General features: G+C 37.8%; 1 protein-coding gene across 6 annotated transcripts in view; it reads right to left on the bottom strand.

Moving 5' to 3' along the window:
* The window catches only part of diaph3 (diaphanous-related formin 3), a 320,772-nt gene that overhangs the window by 239,181 nt on the left and 61,318 nt on the right, over window positions 1-20,273 (bottom strand). The gene's annotated exons all lie outside the window — the stretch shown is intronic.

Here is a 20,273-nt window from a genome sequence, read left to right as displayed (position 1 = left end):
ATGTGTGATTTATCTTTAAGATTTGTTTTTCTCTGAACATGCATGCCTTTGCTTGCTTCCACATATTTAGACATTTTTCAAGTAATCTTGCACACAATGGGTGGGTGACACAGACTGGTATTGAATACTCATTTGCAAAGTCACAGTTTCGGTTCATATGTCACCAGTAGTGGTGCACGGTTAGATTCATTTAAGGCCAAAACGATACTGATATTTCAAACTCAAGGTCAATCACAAAGCAGCACTTTAGGATATTTTACATGCATTAAGGCTTATAGGAACACTATAGAAGTCAAACTAGTAAAAACCATGCAGCATCACACACGTCACAAATGCATTAAAAAAACAAGAGAAATGCAAATACTAGCTTCAAAATAGATCATTATTGTCTATGATTGCTCTTGAGGGTTTGTTTAGGTTAGTAAAGCAAATCACTAAGAATGAAGTAGTTTAGGGGGAGGGGACGCTCAACACTGCAACAGCAGGATAAACTGTCACTCATTTTCAAGTACAATCAAGAGTTAAATTTCCATCTTTCTTTTAGTGTGCTTTCAGACTTGGTTTGATTATGTGGTATGAACCAGAGTTCAATTGCATTCGACAGCGTTCACATAACCCAAACAAACCAAACTCAAACGTCAATCAAACCCAGGTGCGCACCAAAAGTGCTAGTGTGAAAGCACCCTTAGTCAATGAACTCTTCTGGGCTGCCATTTAGCCATTCAAGATAATTACCGTAATTACCTATACATTCATACTACTCACAATTCAATTGGATTTAATACTTACATTTCAAATGTGTTGTTAGAAATGACCAGCAGAGTCTGGTTATTTACAGGAGACGTTTCACCTCTAGTGTATGTTGGGCGGTGGGGTTTGTGTTCAGCTACCATTATGTACTCCCTCGGTCTCTCCCTCGGTCTCTCCCTCGGTCTCTCCCTCGGTGTCTCCCTCGGTGTCTCCCTCGGTCTCTCCCTCGGTCTCTCCCTCTGTCTCCCTCTGTCTCCCTCTGTCTCCCTCTGTCTCCCTCTGTCTCCCTCTGTCTCCCTCTGTCTCCCTCTGTCTCCCTCTGTCTCCCTCTCATTTTCTAACCAGGAATTGATGATTCTTGTAGCCAGGACACAAACATTGTCAGTGGGAGACAGACACGGTCAGCAGCAGCAGGTCATTACACCACAGGATCAGCCCTCCTTACCCTACCCATGATGCATTGGGCCTGTGGGCTGCTGCCCTGACTGTCCCCTCCGCAGGAGACGGAGGTCTTTATCATCACATAAAAGAGATACAGCTGCTTCCAGTGAAAGACTCTCCGCCCATCCCTTGTTCTCTTTCTTTACTGTCCTGTCCTTCCTTTATAGTTCTCTCTTTATCATCCTGGTGACTGCTTTTTGTAACTTGAGGAAAGCATACATTGTCTTCAGCAAATCCCAGGCAAAATATCAACCCCACACAACATATTTGGGATTTTACAAGAGATTCTGGCTGTTTGTGTTTAGAAGAAAAAAAAGAGAGACAAAGGAAAATCGTTTTGTTTATCTCTACAGAACCATCTTGTCTGGGCTACTTCACATAATGAGAGTTTCCTTGAAAACCTGGATTTTAAATGTGTTCTGCATAGTTTATCCCGTTACTCCCGTCCCGATAATAAAAAATAAATAACACTAAAAATCTCATAGACAACAAAAGATAGAAGTGTCGGATAAGGGCGATGCTCATTCAGGATCAAGCCTGCTCTTTGAAACCTGCATTATCCAAACAAATCTTTACACATGAATATGGCTCGCAGCAACAACATCAAACAAAGAAAGTTTCACATTAAGCAGCCAAGTCATGATCTCACAGCAGAAGCTCCAATCACCTGGTGGCGTCTTCTGTCAGGAATCACAGGAGCGAAGGTAAACATCCTAGAGCATGCCCTGGGTCACGGATCGACCTGTCTGCTTAGTGCTGAACCCTCCGAGCCTGACAACAGGCCAATTAGATCAACTCTGCACAGGTTATGACATTAATAAACCATGAAGCCAAGTTTCCTTAGGTAATTGTAGCTATCACTCCCCTTAAGGTACTGCGAACCTGATTCTCATTAGTTAGTGGTGTCATTTAGCATACAGTTTCATACAAAGTGACTTACAGTAGACTAATTGAGGAGATAGTCCCAGTGAAGCAACCAGGGTTAAGTGTCATGCTCAAGGGCAAAATAGTGATCGACGTAACATCAACAATTCCTAGGTCCCTAGTGGGGCAGCAAACCAGCATCCTGTGTGCTAACAAGCTCAGATCTGAAAGTATTAAGCTTGCGCTTTCCTACTCTCAATCACATTTCATAGTCGTCTAGACCAGGGATTTTCAATCTTTAAGGCTGGGACACACCAAGCATTTCTAACTTCTATATAAATACTACTGCTATTGTGCCACGTAATATAGTTTTAACCCCTTTAAACCCAAACATCACCAGCGGCCCTAGATTATTGTTGTTCAACATTCACAGCAAGTTTAAAATAAAATAAAACACTTTTAAAAAAAAAAAAAATGTATCTGGACAAACTTAGTATCATTAGAAAGATGTAAGACTCCAGCTTCAATATTTGACCACTGGTTATGATAAAACTTGGTTGCAGTGACAATTTCTTAATTTATGTCAGGAGTGCAAAATAATCAACCTGTAATTCTTGATATTTTTAATAGAATAACACGCATTCACATTCAGTGAATTCTGTTTGGTACATAAAAAACCCAAAGAAATGTTTCTACAAGTAAAACATGAAGCTATAAATACATGATTAAGATAGTAAATGATTGTACGTGGTTTAATGTTTTTTTTGTTTTTTTTATAACAGGTTTACATGAGAAATTCTAAGCAGGTGCAGCGATTCTTATAAAAGGCTATAAATAACATTTCAACAAAAGTTATTGCAAATACTCGTTGGTGGTTTAAAGTGAGTTAAGTAAAAGCAAAGGATTAAATCGTATAAATTGTCTGATGTGGAGATGATAGTTGTGGCTCAGGTGCAGTTATATTTCACAATGTATTTTGTCAAAAGAATTTCACTTAAGTTCATAAGAAAAGTTTTGTTTTCTAGAAAGACTATTTATAATAGGTGGATAAATTATTATTGGGATCAAAGCGATGTGGATGGGAAAGCCACAATGCCAAAATAAAGGCTAATAGCAAAAAAAAAAAAAAAAGATTAATAAATGGAGCAACACCATCGGTGCTCGATGATAAAATAAAAGAGTAATGAAGATTAGGTCTCATTCGGTGTGAAAGGATTGTTGAACAATCAAACACATAAATGGAGCAGTTCGCCACACCAGATATAAACTGCAAGGCAGCTGCCTTTTATAAAAACAGCCATGATAAGGTCTTAGAAAATTCATAGTTTTAGAGATAACATTATCAGAAAGAAAGAAAGAAAGAAAGAAAGAAAGAAAGAAAGAAAGAAAGAAAGAAAGAAAGAAAGAAAGAAAGAAAGAAAGAAAGAAAGAAAGAAAGAAAGAAAGAAAGAAAGAAAGAAAGAAAGAAAGAAAGAAAGAAAGAAAGAAAGAAAGAAAGAAAGAAAGAAAGAAAGAAAGAAAGAAAGAAAGAAAGAAAGAAATGTGTCTAGTCTGTTCTGGTATGCATTGGCTTGGCTTGCATGAGATATCCTTATATATTCTGAACAGTTAAATAGAAGATATTAATGTTCTGCCATTTGAGCATGAATAGACTGAACTTGAAAACTTTGTTAGATGATTTGTTTGTTCTAATAAAATGATTTTGGCAAGCTCAAGCCATGCCCTGCTTTTCCTGTCTGCTCTGTCCTCTGCAATATTGTCTATAATTACATGCAAGCGGAAAAAAGCAGCGCATAAGCAAATGTCAGACATGCTTAGGGAATTGATCATCCATTTAAAGGACAGGTCACAAATGCCTCTAAAATGCCAGAGCCTCTCCCATCCAATCAGGGTGGAGAGCATCTGAGGACATCAGAAAGCAAAAAGCATCATCAAAATGTCCCATCAACCTGTTCAACTTCCTGTGGTTGTGATAAGGTGTGTTATGGTCAAATGTCACAACACGGAGTTTGAGCAACAAAAAAAAGTCTCGGAATTGACGATGCCTTATCTGCCACTGATCCACAGATGATGATGATGATGATGATGATGAAGGATATTTGGATATAAAAATAAAAAAATAAAAAAAACAGTTCTACACTCAAGTGCCAATTTCTAAGAAATGTAATTGTTGGTGTCATGTCGATTTCATACATTCAAAAATAAATTAAATAATACTATACAAATTAAAATGATTACAAATAAATTTTGCATATATTTTGAATACACTTGAGTGTACATATCCTAATCATTACTTGCAAACAAGTTTTCAAAAATATTTTGTACACCCATGCACAGTTAATATATTTGTTATGGCAACAAAAAAAAATTAAAAGCACTTAAAAATAATAAATATTAATAATAATATTTTAAAACAAAACTGCTTAACTTTTCTTTTTATTATTTATTCTTGGGGAAAATGCAGTTATCACTAAAGATTCTAAAAGCTTTTGTTTTCATCTTTGACCAAGAATCACATCACTGAGCCCTGTGTCTAATAGCAATCTCAACATGTGAGAACTGTGAGTTTTTCCACAACAAGGGAATGCACAGTTCCCCAGAATGTGGTGAAAAGGGCCAGTCCTCAAGGATGTCAGTGTGTGCATGAGTTCTTGCTGTGTGCTGCACATTTGATTTCACTTCTCGAGTCCTATGGGAGCTCATTTAATGTATCAGGTGTTGAGCTTTTTGTGGAGCAAATATCTGGGACATGCCCCCACCTTCCTTACTGCCATATTCTTTAACTGAAAAAAAAAAAACATCCTAAACTGTCCTAAAAAAAAAAAATAAGATAAACTGTATCTCTGGAAGTGTCAAGATTGCCAATTAATAACAAAAATTAAATAGCTCAGTATCTCTCTCTATCCCTAAGAGCAGAAAATAAAACGAAATCTAGAGTGTGCGTGTGGCAGGCACGCGCCAAGGCGGTCAGTCCCCGGGAAACATGGCCGTCTGCCCAGGTCTTCTCCTGCATGTCGTTTCTGGGCAAGTTTTTCCCCTGGTTCACGTTATGATTCATAATGAGCCAAATCATCATTACCCATCGAACCCTGAGATGCATAAATCACACACGCACACACACTGAAAGCGGCCCAGCAAAACCCTTTAATGATTGCACTAATCTTACACCAGTCAGAGGAGCGCAGACTTTGGCCTCTTCACAGTTTAACTCTGGAAGCGTCATTCACAACTTTTCTCTATAATAACCAAAAAATATTGTGAAGAATTGTCTGCACATAGTGTCCAAAGCAATACTGGACCTCACTAAATTTCTTTGTATGGACAAAACACAAAAAGTAAAACTTCTTTTTCTTGTGTTCAACAGAAGAAAGAATTACAACATATGGTTGAGTAAATGATGACAGAATTTTCATTCGTAGGTAACTATCCTTTAGGGAAGAAGTCTAGGCCACATTTTAGCTAAAGGTGTAGATGCCGTATTTCCTTCTACTGCCATGCGATTATACAAATCATTACAATGAAAAATGTCAAAGTAGTTTACTGACTCGATGAGATTGCACATCTTTGAGACCTTTAAGGGTTTTAAAGCTGCAATCTGGATTTTGATGACATTTATTTTGGACTAATTTCAAATTGACATCACGATTCCACTTTGAACAAACTGGTTGTGAAGCCCCTGTCTCTGGCAGTACACAAGTTTCTATGATTTTAAAATAAAGTGCTTAGCCCCAGGCTTTTCTAGAAGGTACTAGCATATAATGTGGTTTTCTCTCTTTAAACCGCACCTCAGCACAAACTCAGAAAAATATATATCCAACCCTTTCATCTGTGAAGTTTAATATGTGTCTCTTTCAAAATAAACTTCCAACTTCCTTGGGTTATTCTGCACGGTATTAGTCTCCCAGATGAATTGCTAAGGAATATGTTTGCCCTGAGCATCAGATGGCCTGCTAGTGGACAAGCCACCGGGGAGCACTTCAACACTGACTCCCAATTACAGACTGGGAATGAATGTCCACATCCTGATATCAAAGCAGAGGGCCACTTTGGTTGGAGAGAAAACAAGATCTAAGAGCTCGGAAGAGAATGTGCGCATAGGGCCTTTAATGACTAAGGATTTCAGGGTGGTGTTGTACCGAGACACAATGTACTCGAGCCCCATTGTCCATTCCCCGTTTCCATTCATACTCTCTCCTTCCCTCAGTCCTAATGATTCATCATATTTTCTGGTGTGAGTGGGAGGTCTGCACTGTCTAAACAGTATCTTACATTATTGAGATACAAACCACGCAGGAACTTCTCCATTTAGTGCCTTTAGAGATGGCATTAAGCAAAGAGCGGAAAGAGAGGAGCGCCGATACAGCCCTCTTCATCAACACAAAGGCTAACCTTAATGCATAATGCAAATGAGCACGGCAGCAAAGGCTTGGCTCTCCTTTCAGCGCTCTGATATAATTAAGAGCTCTGGGGCCTGACTATTTGGGCCCGAGAGAGGACTTTTTTCCTCACTTCTTGTTCTTTTTCCTTCTCTCTCTTCATCCCACTTTCTTACATCCTGAACGTGTGTATTAAATCACCATCTTGTAGAGGTACTTATGGTTGCCCCAACAGAGTTAGAGTAGCTTTTATCATATCAAATCGGAGAATTATTCTGTGATCTATATTTAATTAGACGCGCTGACTCTTTGTGAACGGAACAACAGTCCCATTAGTCTCCAAATTTCCATTTCCAAAATAGAATCAGACACTGCTGACCTTCACTTGTACGGGCAGAAGAAAGAAAAGAGACACAAAACAAGAACACAGATGAGTATCTGTAACAACACTCGAGAGTCATTTGCTTTTCATAAGATAAACTGATGGCATATCTAATGGCATGGCACAAAAAAACAAACAAAAAAACAGATCAAGGCAATGACAAACAAACAAAAACAAAATACACAACATGAAATTATATTAAATAAATAAAATAAAAATCACTTTAAACTTCAACTTTTCAAGTTTCAAAAAGAACATTAAATATAATTGTGATTCAGCTCCTTTGACTTAAAAACAATACGGTGCTGTCATCCAGCTGAGGTGATGGACCAGAGGGAACATGTTTTATTATGTGAAAGAGTCTGAGCCCAGTGGAGACTTCAGTCAAAGTCTGCAATTGTATGGTGCCAAAAACAGAGACGTTTTGACAAGATACAGCCCATAAAGCTCGTCTCCCATCATGTCCTCAAGCAACTCTATCAAAAGACCATTTTTCACAACACAAAGACTACAGTAGTGTACTTCACTTGCCTAGCAATATATCAAGGGTCCAGGCCACACAAATGGCCTCATGTGACAGTTCACGCACACAGAATTCGCACTAATTTCAGTGCCTTTCATTCATGTTGTCAATTTTTTCATTCGTTCACTGCCACTTGTTTATTTAGCAAATAGCTTGGTTAGTTTAATCATGCTGTCAGTTACCATGAAAAATAAAATAATCAATTCAACAAATAAATTAAATACAAACATCCTTTTCCTCCTTAAATCAGTGTTGAAAACGAGTCTACAGATTCAAAAAAAAGGAAAAAACACATAAGACCAGAACTCTGGTCATCTACCAGATTCTGATCCACAACATGAGTTTCTGCAGCTCACAGACAGCTGACACAGCATGCAGAATGTGAGAGGAGAGATGCATGGAGAAGCATGACATGGCCTGGGGTCTGTTGGTGGGTCTCGTATCAGCCCTGACTCAAAGCACACTACGGGAGAGAAGCTTGCCTCTATCCAAAGTTGATAAAACAGAGTTAAACAAAGTGACAGCAGCAGAAAGCCTATAACGTGCAAGGTGGAGACTGTGCATCCGTTTTCTGACTGAAGGAACTGCAAACATACACACACTCCGGCTGGGCTTGTTGTGCAGCTCTCCAGTGCCATCTAGGGGTTACAAAAAATGTAAGAGGGAAATACTGCTGATGGGTAGGATATTAAAACTAAAAGGAGATGGTTAGCAGATTTTAGCAAAAAGTTAACTACATCAGACTAGCATTCACATACCACAGACTGACTTAAGCGGTTTTGGGAGTACTTTACTAAATCAAAAAATTATGGAATTTAGAAACAAGCATGTTGAAATATAAGTATTTTCATCTTTAGCTTTCATGGGTTTAATGGATGTATAGCAAGTGATAAGAGATAGTTATTTGGCTGATGCAACAACAGGTTGCTAAAATGGTCTAATCACAGTCACAGGAGTCTATTGCACAAAGTTTAAACTGATCTTTCTCCAAATGTCCATTAAGCCTGACTAGTATTCAAAGAAAACTTTTCACAAGTATCCACTCTCACTGAATCCAGAAACATTTTCAGACAACAATAATAAACTGTTTCCATACAGAGGTTTTGCAAATAAATGATAAGCTATACTGCCCCTCAGTGGTCATCGAATAAGCCAGATCAAGCAATCAGCCAATCAATCAATCAAAATACAATGAACTACAAGCAATATCACAAGAACCGAACCTAAACAAATACAGTATTGTTCCGAATATAAGAATTGTTCCACTCCGGGGAGGTTGGCGTGCGGGTGTCTCGGTGCGTGGCCATGGGTAAGAAATGAGGGGCCTCGCTGGTGGATATGTTCAGCTCTTTGGGGATATCCAGTGCCTTTAGATGGATGATGGCTCTGGTTATAGGCAGCACCTGGGGGGGTTTTGGGTGCGTGCTGGCGTACTTGCCTGTCGATTTCTTCGACGCATTCACTTTTAGGACCACGGTAAGCTTTTCTTTAACTGTTAGCATTTTTAGACTTTAAGAAAGTTACTACTTTTATAATGCATCTGTGCCCTTTTCAAATATATTGCCTCAGTTCACATTTATTGCAATTCCATGAAAAAGAGTGACAAGTACACATTTTCTAAATATCTCTTTTTGTCTTTCACAGAAAAAATTAAGTCAAGCAAATATGGAATGACATGAGTGTGAAAAAAAAAAAACAATAGCAATTTTTATTTTAGGGTGCACTATTCTTTTAATAAAAGTAACCGTTTCACTCCATCTATTTACCGATGTGATGCTGAGACCAGCGTGATGTTTTATAGCCTTTATTGTAAACAGTTACAGTTGAGAGCAATTAGGAGGCGTTTAGCATTCTTTGTTTGCTGTGTACAATCGTTGACGGGCAGGCATTTGTTTTACTCTGCTAATAATCGATCTGTTTAACAATCAATCAATCATTTTAATTGTGGTTTCAGCAGCGCCTGAAACCTGGAAACTGAGGTGCCATTAGAAAAAAGGTTTGATCGATGGAGGGTTGCAGGCATGGCACTCCACCCCACCACCAAACTGATGACCTGAAAGTGAGGGCAAAATATAGCAAGCACCCATCTTTATGGAAATACTCCTGTTTTAATGCATGTTACTAAAATGAATGTGAATTTTGTCTTATCCAGATGCTGATAATTACACAGCTCTCAAGAATGCTGTACATATTCAAACACGCACACCAGACGAAGGAACCACTTTCCAATCTACGCCTACATCCGTCAAAATCCAATTTATAAAGTGAGTGTAGGAAAGTCAGGCTTGATGTTTCTCAGAGTCCGCAGTACATCTATACAGGGGCATCAAAACTGACAAACAAAAAACACTCCCCTACCCCTCAAAAAAGCCTGACAGTTTCCCAGTGCATACACAGATGTACGCTTCTAAAAAGCCTGACAGGCTGAGATCTTCTCAGACATATATACGGAAAGCCCTTGCTCATCTTCCACCACTGTGCTGACAAGAGCCCTCTGCCTCAGTAAATCTGTGGGCCACCTCACCGGGATCGAGAGAGGAAAAGTGTGGGCATTGTATCGCGCCCCAGCACCAGAACTGCATGTACCTTTCATCACACAAGACCCTACAGCGTGGCATTTTTCAACCTATTACCTCTCATTATAGCGCCCAAGCGGGAGTGGGGAGCATCTCTGAAACACACAGAGATAATTCGGCTTCTCTTTATGCTCACTCTAGTAAGAAGCACAAAGAAGAAACAGCGAAACGAGAATGTGACGTCCATGTCAAGCAAACCTGATCCTCTTTGTAGTTTGTGAGAGACCTCTGCTGGTTTTGAGGTGTGAGGTAGAGACATGCTGTAGAACCTGTAGACTTCAAATCACGTAGCATAACTACGTCTGAAAAAAACTGAATTTAACAATTCTGGCTCTCCAACAATCGATCTGTACTATTTCAATTCAGCTCAATGGATGCGCAGTGCACCTGTATTTGACGTACTGTACCATGAACTCTAAAGTGCCGTCGCTTTGCTGAGCAGTGTGTTTCTCGCACACATGCAGAGAGTGTGAGTCTTACATACCATGCAAAATCAACGCGCTACATGTAAACGATATTCTTTGTTGTATTTTCCTGTCAAAATAACAGCGTTCATTTGGAATTATTCAGCTTTTAAGAACAAGCAGAAGACTGCATTCTCCGGTAGTGGCAGGAACTAATGTGCAAACGGCAATCTCATTGGCTAGCGCTTACCTATTATCGTCCCGGTTTTGATTTCAGCAAAATAGTTAGAGCGAACGCTTACAACGTGATTAATATTCATGAGCCCAGCAGCTCATCAATCCTTACTACCTTGTATATTGTTAGTAGTAGTAGTAGTAGTAGTATCTTTTAATAATCATTACCATTATCTATTAATATCTTCTTTTTTTTTTTACAGAAACTCTGAATGAACAACAATATTCTTAAGCACCATCACCAATCCTAAGTTCAGTTAACCGTCATATTAAATATCTATAAAATATATATATAAATTTTTAAACAAATAAATGATATATCTTTTTTGTTTACTTCTCAACTATACGTGTATGCTGTGTTTTGGGGATGTGTGGTACTTTTTTTTTTCTTATTTACCACAGTTACTCCACACCACTACCTTGCATTTGAAATACTACATTTTTTCTGAAATAAATACTTCAATGATGATATAAACTAAATAGAAGTTGTTTCTGAATATTGATCTAGGTGTTAGAGACAGAATCCTGAATCCAGAATCCATCTGCAGGTTAGAGAAAACAATTTTTGTAGGAATTGTAGCTATATAATTTTTTTTTTATAATTTCATATGCTCATTGTCAGAATTTGGAGACAATGAGCATATGAACCGTTGTGCCGTGCTGCTTGTATCTATCACGCAGTAAAAATTACCCAAAACCAGTCGTCTGTGGATGAGAATCCGAAACGAGGACTGGTGGGACGTCGCCCTGCTCCACTTCACAGACGCTGAGTGAAAGGAGAATTTTAGAATGATGGGACACTCATTTATATGACACTTTATTCAACATGAAGAAAAGCTTGTTCCGCACGTCATACGCCATTACGCTATTTCCACGTCATTGCACATGCACAGTCCTTTCAGTTTCGGTTTTCAATCCGATCAAGTGTTTACATGTTCTCTCAATCGGATCACAAAAGGAATAAACCACCCCTTCCCTTTCAATCGGATCGAAATTTAATTTGGATGAAGCTCAGTCGGATCGATTAAGGTGTTTACATGAAGGCTTTTCAGTCCAATTGAGCTGTCAATCCGATAACTAACGGTTTATTTGGTTGCATGTAAACGTAGTTACATGTTATTTTTTTACATGCTTGCAGAGAAAGGCTTACCAAAACAGTTACTGGGTTGTCACTTTTCACATTTTCTGTGTTGGTAGATGGACAGGGGACCCGATTATAACGATTATGTCCCCTTTAAATATAATGTTCCTTATGGTGGTGATATCTGATTATCATTGTGGCTGATGCTATTACATTCTTATAATGAATGCAGGAAAACAATAACTACAATCAAAATTGAAAGAGGTGATGGTATACCAAGAGAGTATTCTCACTGCCTGTAGAACAAATTAGAAATAATTAATAAAAAAAAGGATCAGGTCACAGAGCTACACACCCTTATTCTAAAGAAATGTGTGGTCAGTTAAAATGGGCCTCACGATTGTGTCTTTAATTGCTTGTGCCCTTTCTCTCTCTCTCTCTCTCCATTTGACTGCTATACCTCCATTGTCACCATCACAGCTCATTGTCATGCAAAAGCCTGATTCATTAAAATGCACTCCATTACCAAACCTACAGTGTAATTATTAGATAAAGAATTTATCACATGCACCGAAATGCAAATCAAAAAGGTGTTCTTTCTCTCTCCATTAAAGTAATTGGTTTGCAAACATAGCCTTTCAGCAATGGCAAAAACTCAATTGAGAGTAGATTGTGGAAAGGCTATCCTGGCCTTGTTAAACCTTGGAGGGAATTACAGGACTGTGCTTATGGGAATTAAAGCATCAGGGGACGAAGAGGAAGAAAACAGACAAAAGATACGGCTGTATATTGAACAAGTGAAAAAAAAATAACTGGCATCCTTTGTCTCTCTTTGGTCAGAGATGAAGAGCAACACACTACAGAGTTAGGAAGAGTTATGGTGAAGACGAGGGAGAAAAGGGTCTGATCTGGTTTAATATCATGCCTGTCTTATTTCATTGTGCACCTGCAATTTTCAAAAAAGCTTTTGTCGTCAATAGAATTCACGTTTATTCTGCAATTATCTCCTGAACGCCACAGGGGGTACATTACAGTAAAAATTGAGCTATTATAATACCTTTCTTTAGAAATTGTTCCTTGAAAAGGCAGACAACCACAAGATGCGCAATTAGTCAGAACAGAAATTATTTTTCAGCAGCGTGATGCGGTAAACAGGTGCACAACTAAAAACTGTTGTAGACGTCTTTCAGAACCAAAATAGCTGGAAGTGTTCAAAGGTGAAGTCGGCACCTTTTGCAGCAGCTTAACCACTGAAAAGAATTGACTTGGTTTAAGGGCTTGCATTATTTACTAAAGAAACTGAAAAACACTCATTTTTTAATCAATCAGGTGCAGCCTTTCAAGACTAAAAACTAGAGAGACATAAATATTCATGTATCGCTTTATCTTGTTTCAACAGTACTTATTGAAGTATTAAAATAACTATGAAGAGACCTTGAAGAGGGAATAGGGGAAAAGGAAAAGGAAAAAAGAGTTTGTAATATGCAGACTTCTCATTAACACATTAATGGCAGCATTAAAACAGGTGCTTAAATAAAAAAACTCCCTAATGAGTCAAATGTTTATGCTATTTTAAAAACTGCTTAGAAAAACTATATAAAAATATCAATAATAAAATAAATGCTCATCTTCGTACTTTTTTTTTTTATTCATTATAAAACAAATGAAACGTTCTGCATAATCTGCCTTTCAATCAGTGCTAGACTAAAATGAGCTCACACATATTTCATAACCTTTAAACCTCAGACCTAATCCTTCAAAGTTTTCCATCGGAAGTATAATATCAATGTATTAAATGTAATTGTGTAAAACTGTAAAAACATTAGATATTCTTTTTAACTTAAACTTTTACCATTAGTAATATCCACATTATCTGTTTCAGGTTGGGTAATTGAGACTCTCTAAGTACGTTTTATAACACTAAGGGGGAAATTAACAGGGCATGATTCTTTTACAAATGTTCTTATGCCTGAGATTTAAACCAAAATATAGAATCATATCTGTTTAACTCAACACACCCTCTCAGGTTCCTCTCCTTCCTAAGAGCTCAGTGCAAGATCTGTGAACTTCAAGAAATTTAGATTAAGCCATAATTTAAGAGGCAAGGTGTGAGCCACACTTAAAAGGTGTGTAAATGTCAAGTGCTTTAATACAGCCATAAATAAAAGAGATAAAATAAAGAATATGAATCTTGTGTCAAATACAGCCGTGGCACAGATGTGTCTATCTGCAGGAATTAAGAGATTATAGCGAAATCTCACCATCACTTTTATGGCGGGCTCACAGCAGATAGCGCCTAATTCCTGTCTGGAATCCGTTGGGGTCATCCGTCGACAAATGGAGAAGTGGAATTTGCGGGTTATTGGCAGAGGATCTGTAATAGGGCTGACATTTACCATCAGCCTCTCCCTGATAATAATGACCATTTCTCTGTGAAACACAAAAGGAAAGCTGTCCCGAATACGATAAATGAGAAGTTCATAAGTGAGGATCAGTCAAGGACAGGAATTAACTTAAGGTAAGAAGAATTTTGGAGTGGATAGCTCCCCTTCAACCTGTCCTAGGGCTTCTATGAGTGCTGAAAATGTCCCGCTTGCAACCCTTTCAAAGGCAGGTCAATGGCAAGAGATAATTAGCTGTAACGTATGATTAGCTGCATAAAGACATTATAAAATGGACTATCCTGAGGGCAATGAAAGATGTTTCAGCACACACACACACACTCTTGAAAGACGCAAGAAGGTGAAGAAGGTGCTCTCGAAGCCTGAGAGAAGATACAGAGAAAATGATTTTCATCTTGTGGTCAATAACCGATAAATGGCTGATATTAAATTTCTATAACACTTAATCGTTTGCACCTTCGAACCTATTTCAGGGAGTGCGTTCTCGAGACACCATGCACTGTTTTGTGCGGATGGGCGGCCGGAGCGCGTTAAGGGTTTTCCTGTTAGAACGGTGTTGTGTTAGCGGCCCCTAAGTTAATAACTAATTATCTTTGCAACGGAAGTGAATCAATCAATCAAAACTAACTTTAGCTGGACAATAACTTTATCCTAGAGCTTACGGTCCTAACAATCCTATTATCACAGTAAAGCTGCTTTGAAACAATCGATATTGTTAAAAGCGCTATATAAATGACTTGACTATAGTATGATAAATGGATATACATTTTGAGATGAATATCTAAATGTAAAAAGAGAGAAAATGAGCATGCACAATGAAACATCCAAAATCAACAAATACCAATAAAATATGAAGGATTATTGATTTTATTTACAAACTTATTCAATCGTGGTGGGTGGCAATTGGAAAATATGACCATTAATATAATCAATCAACAATTAACACCCAGAAAACACATGCAAGTAAAGATGCAAATAGAAAGACACAAATTTCCACATCCAGCAGGCAGTCAACTGAGGAACTGAGTTACAGGCAAGGCAGGAGAGACAGATCAGCTCACAAAGTCTCAATAACACAGCCGAAAAGCCCTGCTGAACTCTAGAATGTTCTTCACTGGTCACTTCACATTGCCAGTCGCCTGAGCTTACCCTTTGCCTCCCAAAGCAAATTGGTTTTAAGGACACCCTCTGGTGTTGATGTGTTTCAGGGTTTAGACAAGTAAATGCAGTTTTGATTGCTTGCCTATGTCCAGCAGTGACCTCTCTGCATCCCGCTGGTCAAGAGAATTAAGAAGCGAATAGAATGACACTGCTTCCCCCACCAATCCCACAGTAAAAGACCCAAGACTGTACTAATAAAGCTTGCCAATCTGGCAACCGCTGAGCTTTTCATTTCTCTAGCCTCAGCAATGAAAAACACTTGCTGTGACCACAGCTTAAGAACCCAAGACTCCACTGACATTTACTCCAGAAGAGAGGATGGCGCTGTGTCTACAATGACGAGGCAGTCGCATGGTAATAAGATTGTGTGTGTGCATTAAAGGCTGTTTGTGTGAACAAGCAGCCAAACATGGCTGTTTTTCATAAGACTTTAACGTCATTTGATATCCTATTAAAGTACTTGCCTAAAAACCTTAACAGAGATGTGTGAATAGAAAACTTATGCAGCTGACAATCTGACACAATGTGTGTTTCAGAGTGTTTAGGATTCATAGAGGGAGCTGATGATGGTCTGGAAAATTTTGGGTCTGGATATTTCAGAAAAGATTAAATGACCCCTCAACACACAGAATGAGGTAAAAAAAAAAAAAAGTTAAAAAGAAAATATATAGTTACATAAAGCCAAGGAAAGTACTTCTATGGCCTCAGACTCGTACAATCACAGTTCCAAGAGAAATTGTAAGTTTTGAGCAAAGAGAGTCACCCGAGTAAAATGAGGAGGGGGGTCAGTTGAGTAGATGAGAAGGCAATGTGCTTTGTCAGCTATAGCACATTAAAAATCACTTCCAATTAATTCCTGTCACTGTTAGAGAACTGAACGCCTATGTAGCATTTTACAGTAAGGAAGCTAATTGGGTGTTTTCAAGAGTAAGAAATGGGTTAGAGGCAAGAGACCTATAGTAATGTAAGTAAAGCAAAGACAAAAGATCAAATTAAATTAATGCTTGAACCATGCAGTGATGTGAATTATACATTTATTTTCTAAATAAATACTTTTGTTTGTTATTAAATAATAAAGTGGTTGTGATTAAATATAAAACTTTTTGCAATTCACTGGCCACAATAATACTTTAAAACTGCAGAAGAGAGGAAATGTAAAAGGTTTTCCTCAACACAAAAAGTACAAACTATCCTAAAATAACTTAGGAACACAAATGTGAAACTGAGTTGCAAAGGGCTGGGCAATAGCCTACATTAATATATAAAATAAATAAACCCCAATGTGTTTTATTTCTTTTGACAACATTCAATATGCACCTCAGTTTTTACATATTTGCTCTGACGCCATTAAAAATATGCTGTTAACACATATTGTGCTCATACTTAAACTTAAAGGGATAGTTCACCCAAAAATGAAAATTCTGTCATCATTTAATCACCCTCAGGTTGTTCCAAACCTGTATGAGTTTCTTTGTTCTGCTGAACACAAAGGAAGATATTTGGAAGAATGTTTGTAATCAAACAGATCTCGGTCCTCATTGACTTCCATAGTAGGAAAAAATATATACTATGGTAGTCAATGGGGACCGAGATCTGTTTGGTTACAAACATTCTTCCAAATATCTTCCTTTGTGTTCAGCAGAACAAAGAAACTCATACAGGTTTGGAACAACCTGAGGGTGATTAAATGACAGAATTTTCATTTTTGGGTGAACTATCCCTTTAATGTAGATATCTTTTTAAATACTATGAATAAAAAACCATTACGAAAAAAAACTATTACAAAAATAAAAAGCCTATTAAAAAGACAGAGATATTTTGCATACTTTATAAATCACCAGCAAACCTCATATTGTGAATATTCAACACATCGTACATACAGTCCAAGGCTAAACCATTCTAATGTGAATTGTTTTGGGGTTTTTTTTAAATCAACAACACACCTACAGTACAGTGTTTTTCAACAACTAGCCTATGTGATATCTAAAATATGTGGAGCTGCACAGTTTACAAGAAAAATAACATGAGGACGCAAGGTCCTGTCACCCTGCATCAGCCAGACTGGCTTCTCTGGAAGTGGTCGTTTTCTACAGAGTACCAAGCTACGCTACATCTGTGTAGACAATCACTCACACCTGTGTTCCTACAGCTTATTGTATTCATCTTCATCACCACTGGCAGCTCCTACTGAAGCACTGGATCACTATAGGTTGGGATGAGATGTGGGATGTTGTGCATTTGTGGTTGGGGACTACAATAGCAAGAGCAAAACAAATGCTGAGAGAAACAATACTCACAGAGGAACATATGCTTTGGTTTGTTTTGATAAGTACAACTCTATGGGAATAATCGAAGGTGGTCTTTTTATATAGACCTTGGATAACTGCATAACTAAATAGAGTTATACAGTACATTCAGCAAATGAGCCTGACTTTAGACCAGATCTGCATGCACACACAAAGTTTTGCATGGAAAACATTATACCGATTAGAATTTTGTAATCCAATAAATTGAAAGGAACATTTCACCGAAAAGAAAATCTGTCATCATTCACGCACACATTCTAAACCACTATGACTACATTCAGCAATGTAATTTACTGAAAGTCTTCCCCTCCACCAAAGCTTACAAATATGCTGAAGTTGAATTAAGTCATGCCAAGTTTGATGACAATACTGAGACACAAGAATCAATGTTAAATGTCACTAATATCAAACTTGGTCCAGCACGTTGGATGCACAATGTGTGAAAATTACAAATAATTTCACTTTCAGGTGAGCTCTTCCTTTGGTTTACTTTATAAAAGACTGGCCCAGAATAGACAACATCTTGATTTGATACCTTGGCTAAAATCTGCAAATGAAAGCTGCAGCATTACGTAGAGCTGCACGATTCTAAATAGACAACTAAATAAGATAACATGTAATTTACTGGACGTTCTGACAAATGTTAATTGCTGCAGTCTATTTAAAATGTTTAATTAATCTGAAAAAAAATATTTAAAAAAATTAGGGCTGTCCCCGACTATGGATTTTCATAGTCGAATCAGAATCGTCATGTCTTGCCTATAGTCGACTAATAGTCGAATCATGTGTATGGGGGTGGGGCTTGGGGCGGGGCTTTAACGTTTCAAAGCCACGATGTACATAAAATCACACAAAGCTATAGAAGAAAATGTATAAAAACATTTTGGACCAATAAAACTAAGAAATAACATAAATAACTCCAGAAAGGCCACACTGCAGACAGGATTTGCATTTCACATGCAAATCAAATTAAATCGGCTAAATTACCAGTGCGAGCAGGCCAGCCTACAGCACAACATCGACGCACCGAAAAAATAAACAATTAATTTACTAAATTAAATTAGAACAGAATATACATTTCTAATAAATAAAAATACACAACGAAATAAATCAGAATCAAGTCACAAGATGAGCAAATGTGAGCAAAATGCAGAGGAACATATATTCAAAACACAAGCCACAAATAGTTATTAGATAACCCTGACAGATTAATAAATAAAATTAAAATAAAGAAATTATTAAAATAACGATAGTAGCCAGAATTTTCAACTTTGTCTTTTTAACTGCAGAAACAAATGCTAAACTGGAGGCAGTCTTTTTAGCAAAAAATGTTCACAGCATCCAAAAATCAAATTAGAACCGGCTGCAAAGTTTTGAAATCACTTGTACCCTACCTGATCGAAAGAACAAATCCAGTCTTTCACTCTGTCTGCGTCCGTTGGAGTCTTTTCAAATTGTGCGCGCGGATAAAATACATTCTAACGTGAAACCCAGTCTATGCGTGAAACGTGTTAACGTTGGCCGGCAGAAGTGCGATCATGGTTTTCCTGATGCTAAATCCAGCCTTGGAGAATATCCTTTCTGATGGTGTACATCCACACTTTAGATTTTCTTATCCCAGACATTGTTAAAGATTTAAATCCTTGCCGCGAAGACGCTCCTCTGTCGGTCACGGATCGAAAGTGAAACTTAAATCTGTCACGGGGTGTTTGGATTTATTCACGCATGTTAAAAAATATTTATTAAAAGCTTCTTTCTTTGCACATTTTTATATACAGCATTATCATAATAGGCTGAATATTAACGTATTGACATAAAAGCTAGTTCTATGTGAAATCAGACATTGAGCGCCCTCATATAGCCAAAGTGGCATGATCCTCGTTTCATAACACCTCCGCGAAGATTCGACCGTGAGATCGGTAGTCGAATCAGGCTCCTCCTATCGAAGCATCGAATCTTCGACTATTCGGGGTCACCCCTAAAAAAAATTGGTCTGAATGAATGATTCAATGACTCACTTATAAATACTTGCATCACACACATGACCAGCGTCGGCCAATAGTGAGCCTAGGTGTGACGTACAACACAGAAGCGCTGCGCAGTTATACTACGTGAAAAAACTCAAGGCCCAGAGAGGAGGAAATGAATAGTGGAATAAAGTCGTTATTTTCGGGGGGGGTTTTCGCACAAAAAGTATTCTCGTCGCTTGATAAACTTAAGATTGAGCCACTGTAGTCACTTGGACTATATTAACGATGTCTTTAATGCATTTTCTGGGCCAGCAAGTTATAATGTCTTAGAAGCCTATGGAAAAGTGATCCAAATCTCAGATTTAATCAAAAATATCTTCATTTGTGTTCCGAAGATGAACGAAGGTCTTACGGGGTTGGAAAAACATGAGGGTGAGTAATTACTGACAGAATTTTCATTTTTGGGTGAACTAACCCTTTAAATGACAAAACACATTCACTTACATGTATTTAAGAATAAAAATATCAGCCAAGGACTGACTGACATGTAACGCAACCAATCACTGTTCGTTTTGTTCTGCATCATGTTTAGTGGGGTTAGGGTACTTTATCGAAATGTAAAGTCGATGTCCATACAATAACAGACCGGCGTACATCTAATAAATTATTCATTCAAGAACGTTGTGCAAGTCTACTGCAAGAATAGAGCATGTAAATGTTATGTAAATTTGTTGTGTTTTGTATTTAGACTACTTATATTTATATATTTACTCTACAATTTTAATATATTCAATTTTACGAAT

This window comes from Rutilus rutilus, assembly GCF_951802725.1.
Source record: "Rutilus rutilus genome assembly, chromosome: 22".
Classification (NCBI taxonomy): Eukaryota; Metazoa; Chordata; class Actinopteri; order Cypriniformes; family Leuciscidae; genus Rutilus; species Rutilus rutilus.
Note: the sequence above shows the minus strand (reverse complement) of the source record. Positions and strands in the feature narration are given on the sequence as shown.